Raw genomic sequence first — 7385 nt, forward strand, 5'->3', positions numbered from 1 at the left:
AATACATTTAGACCAGATAATCGCATTCTGATACCGCTGGATTTTCATATTTGGTATTTAAATATGTAAACTAAATTTTCGAACCGCAAAGTAAATAATTTTCAAATACGGGAATCTCTAGCTATAAAAAATACAATGCTTTCTGCAAGTTCTTCTTTTTTACTTTGTAGATTGTTTCGTAGACATTGTCGTTTGAGGTATTTTCAATCATAAAAATTAATCCAAATTTAATTTTTAATTTCAATTTTTTATGTTTAATAAATCACTTACTCCACAATTTTTAAAAAGTTTTTTCAATTTTTAAAAGAGTTTTGTATTAAATTTAGCATACTTAACGCAAAGTAGAGAAGATTGATTCCAATAAAAAGTGTCTTTTTTTAGCCCTTATCACTTATATTTAAACAGTTTGTAAACACCGTAGGTTTCAAAAATTGAATACGGTAATAAAAATAATACAAAAATCGATTAGACGAATATACGTCTGAGGGAAATTGTAAAACGAATTTCTATTAAGAAACAAGTATGTCAGGGTACCTTCACAAATTTAACCAAATAATTGGCTTGGCGATAAATAATACACGACATAAATATTAAGAACCTCAGGTGCTGAAATATTTAGAAATGTGTTTTAACAAAATATTATCTATTGTCTATTTACATAATATTTATTCATATCGAAAACATTAAGATAACAATTTACCTATGTATGTTCAAAGGAAGGAAAATATCATTTATTTGTCATATGAAAACAAATTTCACTGCAAACAACACTGTTTTGTTTAAAACAGTGTATTCCTAGTGGTTTGGAGGATTAAAAAAAATCGGATTGAAAAAATTTTGTCTCACTAATAATCAATCCAGCTTCGAAGCTGTTAATGCTACAATAATATATTTTAGAAAGATCAACACGACGGTGTGCCAATGGTTGGTTTCAAACTTACTGTTTGCGAATTCTAGTCGTTCAAATATAAAATTTTAACTTGAAATCCCGAAAATTTTTCAAAAACCTTAATTATCTCAAAAATGTCCGCTATTTTTAATTTTTTTTTCGACGCATTACATTATCCTCTCCAATTTTAGCTCCCCATTTATTTTTTTTTTATTTTAACAAAATTTCATTTAAAATTCTATATACAGGGCATCTGCGGCTTTTAAAAGACTTGCTATGCTTAATGGTATACCAGAGCTTTTAGAAATCAGATATCAGAGCTGTAATATATGTACCCTGTATGTACCCTATATGTACCAGATAATTCATACTTTCATCACAAATATTATCCTATAAATCCGATCTTTTAAAATATAACCAATTGTTAAAAATAATACAAGCTTCTACAAAAATTTCTATGTTGATCAAAAGTCAATATTAATTTTTTTCAAAAATCAAAAAATAATAAAATATTTAAATTTTAGAAAAAGAAAAAAAAACGGAATAAGAATAAATTTAGTTAAAAAAAAAATCATAAAAATTATTTTGAAGGTTATTTCTAATGAGAAAACGCGCTTTGACTATAACATAAATTTCATGTAGACTTTTAGACTAAAATCTTAACTGGATAGATCTGAAGAATTTTAAGATCAATAAAAAATTAAAAATGTATGTATATAAAGGTACCCATTATATTTGAATTCAAATGTATACAGAAATTTATATGTGACTGCGTTCAGTTTACATATGTACTTATTTTATACATACATACGTATATACATTTATTATTTACATAGTATACACATTTTTTTTTAATATGGGATTTTTAAAAAATTTATTTCTAGATAGCAATTCTATTATTTTATTGTGTTATGCTCACATAACATTACAAGAAAAATAATTATTGGTTATTGAAATTGATTAAAGGTGGCAAGAACATTTTAAAATTGTTCAAATATGTGAACAAAATGGACAAAATAAAAAAAAAAAGCATTTTTTTCTAATTAATTTTTAAGGGTGTTTCGTTTACTTAACCAAATACGCGAAGGTGTTAAATTAATTGTCATAAATAAAATTTTAGAATTCGTATATGTTTGTATATGCAAAATTAAATTTCACGGAAATGATTTAATCAAGTTAAATTTTAAAATTCTTGAGGAAAAAATTCCAAAAACGATCAAATATTTGAATAATTCCTGATGGAATTGGATGCTTAATATTCAAAATTCCTATAGCCTAGAATAATTTTTTAATAATCACCATCAAAATCTTTAAAAAGTAATCATTTCGATATATGAAAATAATAGAATTTTTAAAATCTAAGATTATACTAAGTCGCAAATTTTATTGAAAAATTATTAATTCATCGAAATAGCATAATTAAATTTAAAATAATTTGAATTTGCATTTCAAATTTTTATAATATTTAATAATAAATTGTAGATTCTATTCATTAAACATATGTAGTTGAAAATTTATATATGATTAAAATAATTTTGGTCACAAATTATTTGAAAATTACCGCCCCAATTCTTTTTTGATAATTTATTTAAACGTGCTGCTCTTAATTAGGTACGTATGTTCTTTTGCTATATACGCTTTATAATATCTGAATAATTACAACAATATTCGAACAATAGTTTTATAAATAAAATATTATATTGTATGTATATTTCTAATACTTTACATATGTATTTTTCATTAATAATAAACTTGGAAAAAATTTGCTTACTTGTTACTACGCTATTCGTTCGTTCATCCGTGCATACGTTTTCCAAGCCTTTTACACCATCTAAAATACAAGATTAAAATCGATTACGTTTAGAGATCTACGTTTCTTAATATACGAAAATTTTATTTAAATATTTTAATAACACAATCAACAGCATATTTTCATCAAAATGTAGGAATTAACATAGTGTGTACAGTTTATACTGTTATACACAAGACAATTTTTGTAATTACACAATAAGCTACTTTTTCAAGGGGTGCTATAGTGAGTAATAAGTTTTGTAATATAAAATAGCGACACTCAAAGCAAGAAACTCTAACTTTTAATTACAAAAAAATTGTCTTCTGTATAGTGCTATATAGTATACACATAGCACTATATAATATGTAAACTATATACACATAATTATATTAAGTACGTAATTCCTAGTAGATTCTTTTAATTTTGTTCTCATCCAAAAACTATGCAAAAATCTTTTGTTTTAAGATACGAATTTTCATTAAGATGCTAAGAGAATGAACAGAGTAAATATAGGGTTCTAGGATCCTATAAGGGGAATAGGGAACAATTTTTTCCTTACACTTGTAGACCTATGCGCTGCTATATTTTAATGCAACACTATATAACGAAAATCTTGCATAGATTATTATTTTTGTAAAAAACAAATGTAACCGTTTGAAAATGTGCTACTTCACGAACCAGCAATGATTTGATTAGAATTCATTTTAAAGAATTTTGAAAATATTAAAAAATCGTACTTAGTACTGAATCAAAATGACATCTGATATTTATAAATTTAAGTAATATATAAGACTGAATAATTAATTGTTCGTTTATCACAAATTTAAATTTAAAATTTTTATAACCTTTGTGAATTTTTGTATACGTCACAAATATTGATTTTCTTCAAAATTTAGAATAAAACCATTAACATAATCTTTACAATTCTTTGACATATTCCCAAAATATTTATATACAAGTAATATGATATATATATACGTATATATAAATATTTTATTATTATACGGATAAGTATAACATAACGTGCATGAACTGTTGAATAAAAGCCCATTGAATTCTATATTCTATTTCAAGACTAGTTTTAAATACATGAAAACTTTTTTCTAAAACTGGAACTATAAATAGATTTTTGTGAATAATAATCTAAGAATTATTAAGGTATAAGACTTAATGCTGTTATACTCTAATATTGTTCTTATTAATTTAAATTAACACATGCTTCAAATAAAGTAGCGCGTGGTAAAAAAATTTGAAATAGAATAGTTATTTAAGACAAACCACAATAAATTTACATAATTTTTAAAATTTCGGAAGATTTGGTGGAATATGAAAATTTTAAATCAAGAAAATTTTCGCAGCAATAAAATAAAAATCTTAAATTTAATTTTCAATAAAATTAAAATTAGTACAAGGCCTTTTTTAAATAATGTTGATGTAATATAAGTATAAAAATTCTCCTGATGGTGGTGAAAATGTTAAAATGTAATTTTTCAAAAATATTTACATAAGGACATGAAATCGCGAATTCAACGAACCCTTTTAAATTTATAAAAATTATTTAACGCTATTAATAAAACAATAATAAGAAAAATATGCAAAAAGAAACAACACAAATTATGCATCTTTATATTTTAAATTTAGAATAAATTTAAATAAGAGAACCGGTTGTACCAAATATTTTTGCTTTAGAATTTTGTGAAAAAATTCTATAGAATATTTATTTAAAGATATTAGGAAATTGATTTTTAATTTAGTATACATTCAAAACAATACTTGGAAGATTTGTCGGCAAACTTAAAATGTTTCGTTTTCGTTTCATTCAACTCAAAATTCTATCAAAAATTTTGAGCCTTGCATTCATAAAAGAATTTTTACGAATTTTTATATATTAATCTGTTACCCTGTTTATACGGCAGCTTCAAGGGTACTCGAAGCCCATTTTATGTCCATATAAACGTTAATTCACTTGAAGTCGGTTTCACTCAATTCAATCAAAAAATTTTGCTCACATGACTTAAAATATTTATAATTACTTGAAATGTAATAGTTAAATGTCATTTTCAGACTTTCAAGCTGACATAGTATAAAAATGCGACTTGAGTTTTGAGGTGATTTCAAGCCAAATATTCAATATGCCATTTGAGCGCGGTATGTGTGGAAAAAGAAAGTAAAATTAATCTATAACCTCATAAATTGCATGATCAAACCAAAAATTTTGATTTATAAACATAATTTACGTTATTAAATTGTGTAAATATAGAGACACACACAAATTCAGTAAGATGGTTTATAAAACTTTTTATATTAGTGGAAAAAACACTTTTTTTTTGTGAAATCAGTTACTAAACCTTTTATAAAATTAGAACAGAAGAAAAAAAATTATGACATTTAATAAACAGGATTTAAAATTTTGTTCCTTTAAAAATAGAAATTGGTGAATTTTACGCAAATTGAAATTTAAACTTAAAAATTACAATTACTCCTAAAAAGTGAGTTTTTATTATCCCTGTCCTGCATCGCTATACAGGCAAAAAATTGAATTATATTAAAATCAAGGATTTATCAAACTTTATTAAGAATTTTCATTTTAAGGATCTCGGAACGGGTTCAGAAATAGTATCTAAAATTTTTTGCGCCAAAAAAGAATTGATTGGAATCATTAAGTTACGAGTACTTGTCCAAATTACAAAAGTTTTTCCTAAAAATAAAATTGTATTCTCTACATTGGATTGTTAAAATTTTATATACGTACGGTGAATATGTGCGTGTACAATAATTTCTTTGCACCTTTAATACGAAATATTTGTAACATTTCAATAAAGCAAGCAAAATCGTGCAGTTCCTTACAGTCTGATGTCTGCCGCCTTGAATCTGTTGCAACTTGGATTTACAATAGCATATGATTTATTGATTATTGCGTAAATGAAAAAACACTAAATTTTTAACAAAAAATTCAAAACCTCTGGTCAACAAATTCTTTTCATGGTCTTCTAGAATCGAGGAGTGTAAAATGCCTTAACAAGTAGGCTTTTAAGAAAATATAAAATAAGTTTAAAAAATCAATCAATTTGTATAGTTCAATTGAATTTGGGTAGTGCATATATGTAATTTTCAATAATAATAATATTTCAGAACCTTGTGGAACATACCAGAATAAGTATGTGCATGAAATTTTAAAATAAATTTTTCTACTGATTTCGCTCTTCAAAATGCATAAGCCATATAGTTAAGAAAATAAAATTTCCATCTTATATATTTCAATTTTTGAATATTTCATGTATTATGTGGTTGGTATTTTTAACTTAAGCTAAGACTACCTAATACTTTTGATTTTTGTCACTTAAAAACCAATGATTTTTTCTTCAAAATTGCAATCAATTTAGGAAAAGTATTTGTAAACTTAAATAAAAAAGTAAAACAAAAATACCTTATATGAAATGACCATGAAAAGAGTTTGACATTAATACACGTACGTGCAAGTGTTGACGTTCATGTAATACAAATTTGTATATATGTATGTGTTTATTACAAATTGTTTGAATCTTAAAAACAAAATGTTTGCAACATCTCAATAAAACAAAACTCTATATTGATATTGCATTATTTTAGATTCATCATTTATAGTAAAAGCAAGTATAATATTAAAAAATCATATTTTTTTTTCCAATATTTATTTCCAATCCGCCTGTTAATTTTTCCTTTTAAAGGAAACTAAAGCTAATCTATAAAAAGAAAATAAATAAAAACTTATCAATACAAATTTTCTAGAAATTTCAAATTATTTATGAAATTTGAAGATTTCTTAAGAAATATTGTAACAATATAATAAATACATAAGTATTAACAACATATTAAAAAAAAAAGAAAAATTTTGAAATGCAATATTATCTTGCTGATCACCAAAATTATAACTCCTTAAAACACCTACACCTAGTCTAATAATAAAAATATAATTTCATTATAACTATAATAATAAATATTCAAGCATATATAAAAAATGTAAAAAAACACTGCACACAATACACAATGGCAATAAAATATACTGTATTTGGTCCGGAATACTTTCTTTCTTCATAAGACAAAAACTCCCGTATAAAATATGGCTCAAACATGTTTGAAAGCAAAATTTCAGTTCAATTCTTAAATTCAAAAGAGTTGAAAATGAAAATCAAGAAAATTATAAAAAAATTACATTGTGGTCAATATTAAGCTTTTAAATTTTTGGAATGATTGACAAACGAAAAAAAAATTGTTTTACCAACGACTTATAGGATATAAGACTGACATGACATTTTTTTACCATAACATTTAAATTTTTGCAATTATAACAAAATTAATTTAAAAATATAGTTGATAGTAGTTCAATAGCATAAGATAACATACTCTTATTTTATAATATCGATACTAATATATCAAGCAAAATTTTAACACGGTTCAAGATAGGAAATTTAAATTGTGTGGGCAAATAACAATGAAGACTCTCCACTGTTCTACAACAAGAGTTTTACGTATCCTACTCTGTCTTTCAAATTATAAAGGTTCTTCAAAGTAATAAAATTCATATATTTATAATTTTAATATGGTCGATAATTTCAACAGAGCCTCTTTAAATTTTATCTTAAGTTCTAGAAAAGCAAGTGTTTAAACAAAATCATGGTGTTCTTCAGAAATATGCCAATGAGTAATCGAATTCGATTACGTATT

The sequence above is a fragment of the Condylostylus longicornis genome, unplaced genomic scaffold (genome assembly GCF_029603195.1).
Source record: "Condylostylus longicornis isolate FDR11 unplaced genomic scaffold, ASM2960319v2 ptg000004l, whole genome shotgun sequence".
Lineage (NCBI taxonomy): Eukaryota > Metazoa > Arthropoda > Insecta > Diptera > Dolichopodidae > Condylostylus > Condylostylus longicornis.